A 15,966-nucleotide genomic window follows, 5' to 3' on the forward strand; every position below is an offset into this window, starting at 1 on the left:
ATTTGAAGAAGTGCCAAAATTCTGGGTATTTTACAAGAAAAGGGTATTTTAAGTACAACATAAATGTTTTGTAATTTTGTGGAAAAACAAACAATTTCCCTATCTTACATCATAGGTATGCTGCCCATATTATGAAGTGGCATAATCTTTTCTTTTTATATCATTATTTTTTTTAAATATCTTTAATATTTATTATGTTGATGTTTTATTATTCAATTGTCCTTTTATTTTACCAATACAGATGTGACAAGAACTGTTCTCTCTTTCCAACTAACAAGAAAAATAAACCATCAACCCCAACGTACTGCAATATACTAACCTCCATAATATAGACACTTCCAAAAAAGTATTTTTCAGATGTATTTATTATGACGATTTATTACTATTTAAAATGATTTAGGCTGAAAATTAAAATGACAGCATAATTTGTGCCTCCTTTCCTATAAAAACCTGACTTGTTAACCCAGTAGGTAAATATAATATGACATTTCATTCATTTTTTTGGACAATTACCCCCTTAGACACGGGCCATATTATAAAGCGTTACCCTTTTTTCTGTGGGAACTACAAGAATTCTGTTGGCACTGCAGAAAATCTGAGCAGGAAAACTGCATGCAGCACTATATGCAGCCTTCTTGTTCATACTGACATACTGAGTCATCAGAAGAATATCAGTATTCAAGTAAACCATTTTATACTCATTTTGGTTAGGCAATCAGTGGCACAAATGCACACTACTTTTTTCTTTTTTTATTAGGACACTCCTCTCTGTGTAGTGACTCTTGTTCATTTCCATGGATTTCCACTTCCACACCTCACACCCCTAGTAAGAAATGTGATAAACTGTATCCCAAAGCAGTTTTAAGGTGGCCCTAAGTCAGGGGTGCCCAATCCCAGTCCTCGAGATCTACTATCCTGCAGCTTTTAGATGCATCCCTACTCCAACACAGCTGAATCAAATGGTGTGATTACCTCTTCAGCATGCCATCAAGTTTGGCAAAGGCTTGATAACAAGCCATTCAGTTGATTCAGGTGTGTCAGAAGAAGGATGCGTCTAAAAGCTGCAGGACGGTAGCTCTCAAGGGCTGGGATTGGGCACCCCTGCCCTAAGTAAATAAAACATTATTATTGAATGTCTGTGATGCTTAAACAAACACGTTTTGTACCATTTACTGCACTTCCTTCCTTATAATACTTAAATTGCTCAATTTCTAATTTCAGCTTTTACCTTTTATTTTCTAACCCTTTCTTTTTGTTGTCATGGTCCAAGGTTCTTCCATAGACGGCCCTTGTATTGCATGCTCCAACATGAATAAATAGAATTCAACAAATGGTGACATTATTTACAACAGAAGCTACTGAACTATAATAACCCATTTTCAAACCTGCGTCTCCTGCAGCCTATTTTTACTACACTAGACAGAGAAGGCTTGTTATATGCAACACTGAAATGTTCATTAAGCAACAGCGATGATTGGAAAAAACACTTCAATTATGTTGACAGCTGGCAGGGTTCAATTAGAATTGTTCATTCTTTATATGGCTCACTTTAAAAGACGAATATTGCCCAGCCTAAAATTGGATTAACAGAAGAGAATGGACAGATAGAAAATGCAAAACCAAGCCACAGGCTGATGCAAGTGAAAGATGTTTTTCTCAACCTTTCAAATAAAATAGATAGATAGATAGATAGATAGATAGATAGATAGATAGATAGATAGATAGATAGATAGATTTCAATGGGTCACTTACCTTATTATCACAGATGTGTAGCTCCCATGTCAAGTTGCAAGTGAACCAAAATGCTTGTGTCTGCTCATACTAGAACTCAGGGAAACGTCCGACATGCCAACACAGACACAAACACACATTATACTAAAGTTAATGAATTACTTCTTCAGGCTGACCGGCTTCATTGCATCAGCAGTTGCATACAGTCCCCGTCCATTAAGAACATGCAGGATTGTTGATACTGACCTGGTGATATGACTATCTACTTAATTGTTTTTTCTTATGAAATTCAGAAGCACGCCATGCTGTCAACCCAATAAATAAATAGACTGCTACAATATATTTATACTTGCCAGAGTAAGTCTTTGATTACATACTTCTTTGCCTGCTTCCTGTGGAGGGGTCATCTGAAGCGTGTCAATTCTCTTTTGCCCACACCTCTGTCATTCTCAATGAGGAAGCCCCCAATTCATTATACTGAGATCAGCAGCAGGCTTTTGGATCCTACAGTGTGTCTGATTCTGTACCTGCCCGCCATTTCAAGTGCACCATCAGCTGCAAAGCTAATAAGCTTCAAGCTTAACATTTCTCTAAGGTGCTGCATAACAATTGCTCCAGTGCATGACTGTAATTCAGCAATTTGAAACAAGAAGTTGCAAATCTCACCTTCATGATGAAGGCGATCAGGAATTTGAAAATATTTTTGTAAATTATGACAATCTGCTCCTCTGAATTTTGTTTTAAGCTGATGGTAAATGTAGTGTTGAAACAGCCTTGTTGGTGCTTAGTGGCTAAAGTAGATATGGAGGGGAACAAGATCAGAGGAAAAACATGACCTTGTTTTTAAAAACAGATCTGCTGGTGTGACGTTTATAATAGCTACAATGAAGTTTTTCTTTTCTTTGTCCCTGTAGGTGAAAGATCCAAAAAGCAACCAGTTATGTAACACTTTATGCAACACATTCTGAATCTACACAGTTGTACAGTAATGAGCTTTGTAGCTGCCTTCAACATTATTATAAGATTATCAAACAGTTATCAGGCACAGCAGCAAAGGCGTATCGTCTGAGGGGGAAACTGGGGCAACTGAGGGACGGATCAAGGATGGAGTTTGACTGCATGTTTATGTTTTATCTTGTGGATCAAAAGCTAACCTGGTTTTATGCAGTATACAATTTTTGTATAAACTGAATTTCAGCTGAAAATATTTACTCAGTCACTTTACAATCCACTGATAAAAATGAACGGCATTTCTAAAAAGTTCTGATGGTGGAGTTGATGCTGGGACCTTGCTTTGTGTCATCTTTGTGTCATCGTCCTTTTTATCTACCTCGGGAATTTACATCGGTCATTGTAAGTGCCGTTTATATTCCACCACAAGCGGACACGGTCACCGCCTTATGCGAGCTGCATGAGGCACTCACACAGCACCAGACACAACACCGGGACGCTGCGCTTATTGTGACGGGGGACTTTAATAGCGCCAACCTCAAACGCGCAGCGCCGAACTTTTATCAACACATCACCTGCCCCACCAGGGGTGAAAGGACACTGGACCACTGCTACACTACGGTCAAGGACGGCTACAAGGCACAATCCCGCCCCCCGTTTGGCAAATCTGATCACGCCGCCATCTTCCTCATGCCAAAATACAAACAAAGGCTGAAACAGGAAGTTCCGGTTCAGAGGAAGGTCGCGCGCTGGACGGATCAATCGGTGGCCGCGTTACAGGACGCACTCGATGACGCAGACTGGGGCATGTTCAGAAACAGCTCCGACGATGACGTCAACGTGTTTACGGAAGCGGTTGTGGGATTCATCGGGAAACTAGCGGATGATACCGTGGAGACAAAGACTATCACAACGTTTCCCAACCAGAAGCCGTGGGTGGATAAAACCATCCGCGACGCTCTGAGATCCCGCACCGCTGCCTACAACACGGGACTCATGACGGGGGACATGGACCCGTACAAAGCCGCGTCATATAACGTGCGGAGGGCGGTGAAAGAGGCGAAGCAGCGCTACGGGAGGAAACTAGAGTCACAACTCCAACAGAGTGACTCTAGGAGCCTGTGGCGGGGACTAAGGACAATAACGGACTATAAAGCACCAACAACCGGTATGACGAACGCGGCCGTGACTTTGGCAGACGAGCTGAACACTTTCTATGCTCGCTTCGAGGCTGCAGCTAAGGTCTCCAACAATGCTAGTGTTAGCGGCGCTAACGGCTGCAGACAGGAAGATACTGCCAGCACCGGAAACGTGCTCGTCATCTCCGAGCATGAAGTAAGGAGAGCCTTCAAGAGAGTGAACACCAGGAAAGCAGCAGGACCAGACGGCATCCCAGGTCGTATCCTAAGAGACTGCGCATACCAGCTAGCTCCTGTGTTCACTGAGATATTCAACATCTCTCTATCTCAGTCGGTGATCCCCACATGCTTCAAAGAGTCCATCATTGTTCCTGTCCCGAAGAAACCCCACCCTGCTTCTCTCAATGACTATCGCCCTGTAGCCCTCACCTCAGTAGTGATGAAGTGCTTTGAACGCCTGGTCAGAGACTTCATCATTTCTTCACTACCAGACACACTGGACCCACTACAGTTCGCTTACCGTCCAAATCGTTCCACAGACGATGCCATCTCTCATCTCCTCCACACATCACTCACTCACTTGGACACTAGAAGGGGGAATTATGTTAAAATGCTCTTCATAGACTACAGCTCTGCATTTAATACCATAATTCCCTCCACACTCACCACCAAGCTGGAGCATCTGGGACTCAGCTCATCTATGTGTCAGTGGATCTCCAACTTCCTAACTGGCAGACCACAGGCAGTAAGGATGGGCGGACATGTCTCAGCCTCCACCACTCTCAGCACTGGAGCCCCCCAGGGGTGTGTTCTGAGCCCCCTGCTGTACTCTTTGTACACATATGACTGTGTGGCCACTACCAGCTCCACCACCATCGTCAAGTTTGCTGACGACACCGTCGTGGTGGGCCTGATCTCTGATAACAACGAGACGGCCTACGTGAAGGAGATTAGGAATCTGGAGAACTGGTGCCAGAGGAACAACCTCCTTCTAAACGTCAGTAAGACAAAGGAGCTGATAGTGGACTTCAGCACTAAGCAGGAGAGGAACTACCAGACCCCCGTCATCAACGAGTGCCCAGTGGAGAGAGTGGACAGCTTCAAATACCTCGGAGTTCACATCACGCAGGACCTGTCATGGTCCTGTCACATCAACACCGTGGTGAAAAAGGCCCGACAGCGTCTCTACCACCTCAGACGCTTGAGAGACTTCCAACTGCCCTCCAAGGTGCTCAGGAACTTTTACTCGTGCACCATAGAGAGCATCCTGGCGGGAAACATCTTAACCTGGTTCGGGAACAGCACCATGCAGGACAGACGAGCTCTACAGAGGGTTGTGCGGTCAGCTGAGCGCACCATCCGCTCCGAGCTCCCTGACCTGCACTCAATCTACAGCAGGCGGTGCTGGACCAAGGCCAGGAAGATCGTGAAGGACCTCAGCCATCCCAACAACAGACTGTTCTCTCTGTTGAGGTCAGGAAAGCGATTCCGCTCCCTGAAGACCAACACAGAGAGACTGAGGAGGAGCTTCTTCCCGCAGGCGATACGGTCTCTCAATCACACCACCACACAGTACTGACCCACACATATGGTTCTTACACACACACTGGACTTTCTGGACTTTGTTTTTGCACAACACTGGTCACTATATTCTTCATTTCCAGTTAATACTTGTACAGCTGCTGTTATTGTGTATATATTTATTTATATTTAGATTTCTTCATACATTCTTATATAGTTCTATATTGTGTATTGTGTATTTTGTTGTACAGTTATTTTATTTTCAACTTTAATTTATATATTTTATCTTATTCTTCCCAGTTAAATTTACCCTTCATTCTAATTTGTGTTGTACAGTTATTTCATTTTTAACCTTAATTTATATTTTATTCCTTCCTAGTTAAATTTACCCTTTTTAATTTTTCATATTTATTTCCTGTCTTATTCATAGCCTTTCCTTTTTTGTTTTCTTTAGGTCACGAGCAGTTGTCCAAGCATTTCACTACATATCGTACTGTGTATGACTGTGTACGTGACAAATAAAATTTGAATTTGAATTTGAATTTTGATCTACACAAAATTCCCAACGCCTGCTGACATCAGCTATGCAACAATTGTTGTTCTGTGAGAGACTTATAGAGTAGTTAACTTGTGCAGTCTTGTCTCAATTAGTACAAATGTACCTTTTATTGGTATTACCTAGGCCTCCACAGGTCAACTGCAACTGGTGCAAAATCCCACTCCAATCTTAGCTTCTCTTCACTGGCTTATGAATCCAGTTTAAAATCCTTTGTTTTGCTTCTCCGTCTTTTAAAGTCCGTGTTTCATCTGTGCGATCTGTTGCACTCTCTCGGGTCAGCAGAGCAGATTCTTTTACTCGTTCCAAAGAAGCAACACAAACTCAGAGGTTATGGCGCTGTCACAGATACGGCTCCAAAATTGCCATGGCACGCCAGCCAGACTCCTTGACATTTTTTATCTTATTTAAAAACCCGCTCTTACTATCCGGCCTTCAACCCAGTCCAAGACTTTGGCAGTGATTTTAAATGACTTTTTATGCACTCCTTTATTGTTGAGCTCTTTAGTGTCCTTTTATCCTTGGTGTAATTGTGTAGCACTTTGGTCAGTCCTGTTGTTGTTTTTAAAAGTGCTTTATGAATGAAGTGGTATAGTCTCTGTTCAGCAAGCAAAGCAAATAAAAACGGTGCTCAGAAGACGGAGGGAGACAAAGACAGGTTACAAGTAGGGATGGGTATTGTTTAGGTTTTATCCGATACCGGTGCCAAACTGGTACTTTTGAAACGGTGCCGGTGCTTAAATGGCCTGCATTTGTATAGCGCTTTTCTAGTCCCTAAGGACCCCAAAGCGCTTCACACTACATTCAGTCATTCACACACACATTCACACACTGGCGATGGCAAGCTACATTGTAGCCACAGCTGCCCTGGGGCGCACTGACAGAGGCGAGGCTGCCGGACACTGGCGCCACCGGGCTTGAAACGGTGCTTAAAGAATGGAAAACACAAACTTGTCCTAAAAACTCTAATTTTTTGCTGTTTTTTATTTTATTTTATTTTATAAAAAGATAACAAAGTTAGCCTTTTCTGCAGCTATAGGGCATATATGGTATCACTCTTGGCTGGAAGCAGTGCTTAAACAATGGAAAAAAACACAAACCTTGTCCAAAAACCTCTCATGTTTAGCCGTTTTCCACTTTTCTTTGGTCATTTTAGCCTTTTTTGCCAGGATGAAGGGAGTATCTGCCATCAAACAAGGAGACAGCCGCATGTAACTACGACGGTGTTTGCTAGTTCACCTTACGTGCATTAATTTAATAACGTGGTTAGCCTACTCAACATAAATTACACACGAACAACATTAAGCTACTCACGCAGAGAAGAACGGCTGCTGCTGCCATCATCATCCTCATCATTTCTGCTACACTGACAGGGCTACGGGCCAGGACTCTACTCTTCGGGTTCTTGGGGGATGTTGCTAACTTCGGGTCTGATAACAGGCACCACACCCGCACTCGGTGTGAGGTCTCGCAGCAAGCTATCGAATACGGTGCATTTCTCGGCTCTTAAAAAAAATGCTATGCGTCGCCAGGTGTTTCATCAGATTTGAGGTGTTACCTCCTTTGCACAGTATCACCTTAAAGCACTTGTTGCAGGCTGCTGAGTTTGCATCTTTTGCTGTGAAGTACAGCCAGACTTTTGACCGCTTGGGCATTTTTAATCTGTAGCTCTGCTCTAAAAGAACGTACGTACCTGGGCCCGCCTACTATCCTTAGAAAGGTAAAATGATTGGCTAGAATCCAAAGTGTATGACATCTCAGGAAAGAAAAAGCACCGAAATAAAGCACCGAAATGTGCGCTGCTTTTTGTTCTGGTTACTACCGTTTATGTCAGAACCCCATCCCTAGTTACAAGGAGGAAATGTATGAGTGTGCTTGTTTTACAGTAAGCCATTCAGCCAGACTGTGAGGACCTGCGGTGAGTGGGCCTCTCTTTTGTTACATGGATACAGGCAGAACACTTGTCTTTGTGTTACTTTAGCAAGGCTGAATAAGTTTTGTAGTTTGAAGTAGACAGTGTGTGTTTAGGGTAAAGGTGTCTGTTACCCTGAACTCTGACTGCTGCTGTTGATGTCTGTGGTGCTAGAATGATGCTATTGATACCATTGTTACTATATCCTATTATTTGTGTGTGTGTGTGTGTGTGTGTGTGTGTGTGTGTGTGTGTGTGTGTGTGTGTGTGTGTGTGTGTGTGTAAAAAAACAGAGAGAGAGAGCAGTTTGTGAGAGAGCAATTGTGCAGTTTTCTGGTGGGGGAATACAAACTGTCCTAAATTATTTAGCCCTCTCTGCATAAGCCAAAAGCTATTTACGTTTTTGACTGGCTTCTCCATGGCAACTTAATATGTAGTGCTGACAGATGATGATAGCAATGGCAGGTTTTTAACTGCTACTGTCTAATCAGCAGTTTTCTAATGCAGAGTGAGATTACATCATGTATGAATCATGTACTGATGTTTCTGTCTTGAGTTTGGAGACTTAAAGATTGCAGAACTGAAAAGAATTCAGATCACATCACATACACTCAGGCTCATCACCATTAACGTCAGATCCTATAAATGTGTTGTTTGCAGAAGACGATTTCTAACTTTTTAGTGATCACACAGAATTTAAAACTCTATGTGAGCTCCTCTGTGATGGTCCCGCTTTTCAGCAGTTGACAGATGCTCTCCTTCAGCAGTGCTACAATCTTTTCAGATCTTCTGTGATCCACCGATAGCCTTTGCAGAAAATATTGACTCACTGTTGAGCGAAGTCTCTCTCAGATGGAGAGACAACCAGGTACAGACTGTACTGTAACTGAGGCGTGATGCAAGGATGCTGTGGATGACTGGAGAATGATTCTGAAACATTTATGAATGAACAGTTGTATCCTACATTCACTGCAATTTGAATAAGACCATATTTAGTTTTTATGTATGAAGACAAAGCAGACAGCAGAAAACAAAGATGAAAACCAGCCTAAACAGATTTCAAAGTGGTCAACACAAAATTCTACTTTAGAAACACGAACAGGTAGGAAAGATGGCTGCTGGGCCTGGGTCAGCACATACTCATCTTTATCATCATTATGGGTTCTTGGCTAGTTCTGTGTTAGCACATTATCTGTGCAAATGCAGATGCTTCTGCTCATATAATAATATTATAATAATATAACATTGTTAGAATATTATGACAAATAGTAACTGTGATGTAATTACTGAATTTACTACCATAACAGGTTACATTACTGAGATACTTTGTAATGCTTCACAAAGGATCATGCCATGTTCAGACAATCCCTGGTAAATAAATAAAGCTCTTAGTGATGAAGAATCTGTTAAAGTGAGCTGTGACAGCTGCAGGGCTTCATGGTCGACCAAATGTTGGCAGAAGATCCTTAAGTAATAGGAAATACCATGTGTTTCTGATGGGCAGAGTGGATTTGGCAGACAGTGGGGATGCTCAAATATTTTTTTTCCCCACACATGCTTTCATAATTATTATATAGACAAGGAAAATGAATCTCTGCCCAAAAATTCCTAAATCTTAAATTGTAGTAGGTTGTAAGAAGTTTGTTTAAGAAATGGTAGGAGGCATGTTTTCACAGACATGAAAGGTTAAAGATTCTATTTTGACCTTTAAAAGCATAAAACCATGAATACATGAATAGTGATTTTTCTTGGGTAACTGCTCCTCTGGAGAATGCATGAGGCTGTTCTCGTGTAGCCTGATTGTCTTCACCTGTGAATTCCATTCTGTCTTTCATATTTAAAGGTTTTTACTGAGGCTGTGATAGTTAAATTTCCCCTTAGACAGCAACAAGATATTGAATATTTTAGGATCCTGTGCTCTGTCCAGGAAAAGTTCTGAAAGTGGGTCATCCATTGATTTTCTTCTATTTATTCAGTTGAGGGTCACGGGGGTGTTGGAGCCTATCCCAGCTGCCAGATGGCAAGAGGTAGGGTACACCCTAGGTAGGTCGCCAGTTTGTCATAGGGCTAACACAGAGACACAGACGGCCATTTACAGTCACATTCACACCTACAGTATGGACAGGTTAGAATAATAATAATAATAATACATTTTATTTATAGGCGCCTTTCAGACCCTCAAGGTCACAGTAACACGTAAACAATACCATAAAAAACATTAGAAAAATGTATATATAGCAAACATGGTAGATAAAATTTAGACAGAAACAGTCATAAAAGTATAAAAGCAAATATAAACACTGAGCAAGGTAAAAATGGCCTAAGACAGATCGGGTGTATGCAATTCTAAACAGATGGGTTTTGAGTAGTGATTTAAAAGTGGTGAGACAGTGTGTGGTCCGTAGAGCAAGTGGAAGTGCATCCAAAGTCTCAGGGCAGAACAACTAAAGGCTCTGAGTGCCATGGTAGTCAGGCGAGCAGGTGGAACTGACAGAAGGGAACCTGAAGAAGAGCGGAGTGTACGAAGGGGTGCGTATGTATGGAGAAGATCGGATAGATATGGAGGAGCAAGGTTATGAAGTGCTTTGAAAGTGAGAAGCAGGATCTTGAAATTGACCCGGAGGTGAACCAGGAGCTGTTTAAGAACAGGTGTTATATGTTCAGTGGATCTAGTTCTGGAAATAATACGAGTAGCTGTATTTTGAACCAACTGCAGTTTATGGAGGGATTTATGAGGTAAACCATAGAGAAGAGAATTACAGTAATCCAGACAAGATGTGACAAGAGCATTGATAAGTATGGCGGTACTGTGTGGTGTGAGTGAGGGACGAAGACTGTTAATATTACGGAGATGAAAGTAGGAAGACCGAATGATATTATTTATATGTGCTGTGAAGAACAGTGCTATCAAGGATGACACCAAGACTCTTAACCTGAGGGGAGGGTGTGACAACAGAGTTATCAATGTATAACGAAAGACTGGTTGGAACTGTAGTCAGTTTTGATCTGGTGCCTATTAAGATTAATTCTGTTTTATTGCCATTAAGTTTAAGAAAGTTGTGTGTAAACCAGACCTTGATGTCACTTAAACAGTCAGAAATGGATGTGGGTGGGAGAGTAGCTGTGGGTTTGGAGGATAGGTAGAGGTGGGTGTCATCTGCATAGCAGTGAAACTGGATGTTATGCTTCCTAAAAATATTACCTAGGGGTAGGAGATAGATGATAAAAAGTAAAGGACCCAGGACAGAGCCTTGGGGTACACCAGAATTAACTGGAGTAGATACTGATCTGTGAGGGAGTAATTGACCCCTCACCAATTAACCCAAGTCCACTAAGTGCAAGCCTTTGGACTGTAGAAGGAAGTACCTGAAAAAAACCCATATAAACATGGGGAGAACATGGAGTCTCCACACAAAACATAGGCCAGATGGTAGATTCAAAATACCAACCTTCTTGCTGTAAGTAAAGCTCTGCCATTACGGGTGATTTAAGTCTCATTCTCTTGGGATGGGGAATCAAGTATATATCTTCTTGCCAAACAAAGGAAAATAATAGGTCTTGTGTCATTTACTACAAAATAATAATCAAACTATTTCAGTAAGGAGATATTTGTTTAAAAAGGAGGAGATGTCACGGCTGCCGAGGCGAGCCGTGTGGAGTTAGAAGAAGGACCCAAGATGCAGGCAGTGGATGAGATGCCGGTGAGTTTATTTACACAGTGGTGAGAAGGCAAAACAGGCAAGAGGGAAGACAAAACTAAAGACCTGAACTGGGAAAGCTAAATGACAAACCTGAGATGAAACAAAAAAGGGAAGAGAGGCAGAGAGACGAGCAGGACACCGAGGAACACAGACTGACACAGAGTTACACAGACGAACCGGCAACAGGCAGGAGAACACACAGGGCTTAAATACACACACCAGTAATCAGGGGATGAGAGACAGGAGGGCAACACAGCTGGGAGGAATCTGGGCTGACGGGACAGGGGAAACGTAAACTGATCACACTCACATACGACACGGACCTTCACAATAAAACAGGAAACTCAGATACATGGAACCAGACAAGACATTGAACTAAACAGACAGATTCAGACGCAGACTCAGAGGCAGATTGAAAATAACAGAACTTAAACAATCATCATCTAGAAAATGATAACAAACTAAAAGCGCTGGGTCACCGACCCAGGACCATGACAGTACCCCCCCCTCAAGGGCTGGCACCAGACAGCCCAGCAGAAACGAAAAAATGGACCAAAACAAAACAGAAAACAACCCGACCAGGGCGGGCGGAGGGGGCCCAGGACGGAGGGACAGAGTCCAAAAAGGCCCAGATGGTCAAGTTCAGGAGGCCGACCATGCGAATGGCAACGGGGCAGGTCCGGATGCCGGCCACGCAGTAGGCAGTGGCGTGGAAACAGTTCTGGGGGCCGACCGTGCGGACGGCAACGGCGGCGTGGAAACAGTTCTGGGGCCGACCGTGCGGACGGCAACGGCGGCGTGGAAACAGTTCTGGGGGCCGACCGTGCGGACGGCAACGGCGGCGTGGAAACAGTTCTGGGGGCCGACCGTGCGGACGGCAATGGCGGCGTGGAAACAAGTCCGGAGGCCGGCCACGCGGAAGGCAGTGGCGGCGTTCAGGAGGGCGTTCAGGAGGGCGTCCACGGTGGCGGAGATGCCCAACAAGCGGCCTGGCAGATGACCGAAGATGTGGAGGTGGTAGTAGGGGACCTGAAGGCTGCGTGGCCCCTGCAGCCCCAGACGAGGCGCAAGCTGAGGCTGGACCAGACGAGGCGCAAGCTGAGGCTGGACCAGACGAGGCTGATGAGGATGACGAGGAAGCTGAGGCTGGACCAGACGAGGCCGGACCAGACGAGGCTGATGAGGATGACGAGGAAGCTGATGAGGATGCGGAGGCCGGACCAGGCGAGGCTGATGAGGATGCGGAGGCCGGACCAGGCGAGGCTGATGAGGATGCGGAGGCCGGACCAGGCGAGGCTGATGAGGATGCGGAGGCCGGACCAGGCAAAGCAGCTGATGAGGATGCTGAAGCTGGACCAGGCAAAGTAGATGATACTGATGCTGAAGAGGAGGCCACTGCAGGTGATGCGGGAGCTGGACCAGACGAGGATGAAGACACGGAGGCTGGACCAGGCGAGGATGAAGACACGGAGGCTGGACCAGGCGAGGATGAAGCCGAAGCATGCGCTGGACCAGGCGAGGATGAAGCCGAAGCATGCGCTGGACCAGGCGACGCTGAGGAGGCTGAATCCGGACCAGGCGACGGCGTGGAGGATGCAGACGGAGGCGCTGAAGCAGGTGGCGGCATGGATGAAACTGCTGCTGCAAGCGTGGATGAGGCTGCTGGTGGAGCAGCTGGTGGCTGGATGGGCTCCTCGGGCCCCCCAGCTGACGAGGAAGGAGGCTGGATGGGCTCCTCGGGCCCCCCAGCTGATGAGGAAGGAGGCTGGATGGGCTCCTCGGGCCCCCCAGCTGACGAGGAAGGAGGCTGGATGGGCTCCTCGGGCCCTCCAGTGAGAACAGTTTCAGAACCAGCAGGCGCACGGGCCTCTGGCAGGCACAGGACAGGACCAGCAGGCGCACGGGCCTCTGGCAGGCACAGGACAGGACCAGCAGGCGCACGGGCCTCTGGCAAACACATAGCAGGCTGCAGCTGCATAGAGCATCGACGCTGCTCAGGCAGCGACAGCCGGGTGCGGCCCTCAGCTGGCTTCTTAACCTCCAGGGGTCCGGAGTCTGCTGGGGGCTGAAACCCAGCCTCTGGGGAGGCCCTGGAGTGCACCTCAGTTTCAGAACTGGCCAGCCTTTGAGGAGTGTTGACATTATTACTAGGTGTGTCCCTCTGCTTGGAATGGACGGGCGAGGAATGGTGTTTTTCGGGTTGAATTGACTTGTATTGTTTTACAGGTGGAGCAATTGATACAGGATGCCGGGCTAGCGGCTGCTGAACAGGAGGCTGGACTAAGGGTGACTGACATAATGGTTGTGATGACAACGGTGGTGGAGGTGGCGACTGAGCTTCGGGCCGGGCGGCTAACTGAGCTTCTGGCCGGGCGGCTAACTGAGCTTCTGGTAGATAGTCTTTCTTATTTCCAGATTTTGGTTTGAAAGTCCGGGTTGGCATAACAGAGGACTCGGAAGAGGCAGAATGAAAGCAGTCCTCTAGATCCTCAGAGCGAGTGTTAACGGACCTTGGAGTATCAGACAAAGAATTAACAGTTTCCGAATTACTCTTTTCAAATTTGAATAACCCTGAGTTGACTGGTATTGAATTACTAGATTCAGGAAAAACTGACAGAGTGTTCATGAATGCACGCTCAGATGGAGCAGAAAAAACACTGCGCTCCTGACTCACGGAATCCGCCGGTAACTGACGGCCGTGCGGACGTCGCTTCCGCCTGGGAGAAGGGGCGAGAGCGGCCGGGGAAGCGGACGGTGATGCGAGGCAGCTCTGAAGTGGCTGCTCCTGCTGTGAGGTGGATGGGCTGGGTGGAATGAGGATGATTCCCAGTGCTTTGTAAAAAGCCTGGGCTGGTGTGAGCTGGCCACTGGGGGGCTGCATGTACATGAAACCGTCACTCTCACTGACCCCGAGAGCTGGTTTGGCAAGCGAAGGATGACGGCGGCGTGACCGCCGTTTTGCCCGGAAGGAGGGGGAAGCCGACTGATCGGGCGGCATTGCGTCCAGCAGAGAGTCCTCTGGTGGACTGGGGAGAGAATCTTCCGGTAAGCCAGGCAGGTCAGCTGTCACAGTTGGAGGGTGAAGATGAAGCGTGTTGAGGATGAAGTCCTGTAGGAGTGGGTGAAGTGAATCCAGCAACCAGGGGTGATTGGAAACTAGCCGCTGTATTCGGGCCTCCAGAGCATGACGAAATTCCTCCCCCTCATGCTCTAGCCACAGATTAGTCCATCTGGAAACTGAATCGGTTAATTCCTCCCGAAGCTCCTTGGAAGGTGCGAATGCCGCTGGGTCCATATTTGGACGGCTGCCGAGGCGAGCCGTGTGGAGTTAGAAGAAGGACCCAAGATGCAGGCAGTGGATGAGATTCCGGTGAGTTTATTTACACAGTGGTGAGAAGGCAAAACAGGCAAGAGGGAAGACAAAACTAAAGACCTGAACTGGGAAAGCTAAATGACAAACCTGAGATGAAACAAAAAAGGGAAGAGAGGCAGGGAAGAGAGGCAGGGAAGAGAGGCAGGGAAGAGAGGCAGGGAAGAGAGGCAGGGAAGAGAGGCAGGGAAGAGAGGCAGGGAAGAGAGGCAGGGAAGAGAGGCAGGGAAGAGAGGCAGGGAAGAGAGGCAGGGAAGAGAGGCAGGGAAGAGAGGCAGGGAAGAGAGGCAGGGAAGAGAGGCAGGGAAGAGAGGCAGGGAAGAGAGGCAGGGAAGAGAGGAACACAGACTGACACAGAGTTACACAGACGAACCGGCAACAGGCAGGAGAACACACAGGGCTTAAATACACACACCAGTAATCAGGGGATGAGAGACAGGAGGGCAACACAGCTGGGAGGAATCTGGGCTGACGGGACAGGGGAAACGTAAACTGATCACACTCACATACGACACGGACCTTCACAATAAAACAGGAAACTCAGATACATGGAACCAGACAAGACATTGAACTAAACAGACAGATTCAGACGCAGACTCAGAGGCAGATCGAAAATAACAGAACTTAAACAATCATCATCTAGAAAATGATAACAAACTAAAAGCGCTGGGTCACCGACCCAGGACCATGACAGGAGAATTCATTGGAAAATCTTGGGCATCCAGTATTATACATTTTTGGCTCTTATACTTCCTGAAGAAACATCACAGATCGGACCAGGAAATGAAGGTAGGCGATAGTGACTAATCACCCAGGAGTGTAGATGCTGGTGGTGGAACAGGAAAAGCAGATAGTTGGAGGAGATCTCCTGGACAGTCCAAAAAAGCTGGATATAGAGAGGACGACCGACCTATGATTGTTAGGATGCCTGGGTCATTGACCCAGAGGTTTGAGTTTATTATATTATTTATCATTTCTAGTCTTTGGTTTCTTTGTCTGTGTTCTGTCTTATGGTTTATGTCTCGGTTTCCTCTGTTGCAGTGCCAAAGTGTGAGTCTATGTCTTTAGTTTAGTCTGTATTGTTT

This window comes from Copadichromis virginalis, linkage group LG8 (assembly GCF_057382275.1).
Source record: "Copadichromis virginalis isolate Kocher_CV1m ecotype Utaka linkage group LG8, C_Virginalis_male_GT1.1, whole genome shotgun sequence".
Lineage (NCBI taxonomy): Eukaryota > Metazoa > Chordata > Actinopteri > Cichliformes > Cichlidae > Copadichromis > Copadichromis virginalis.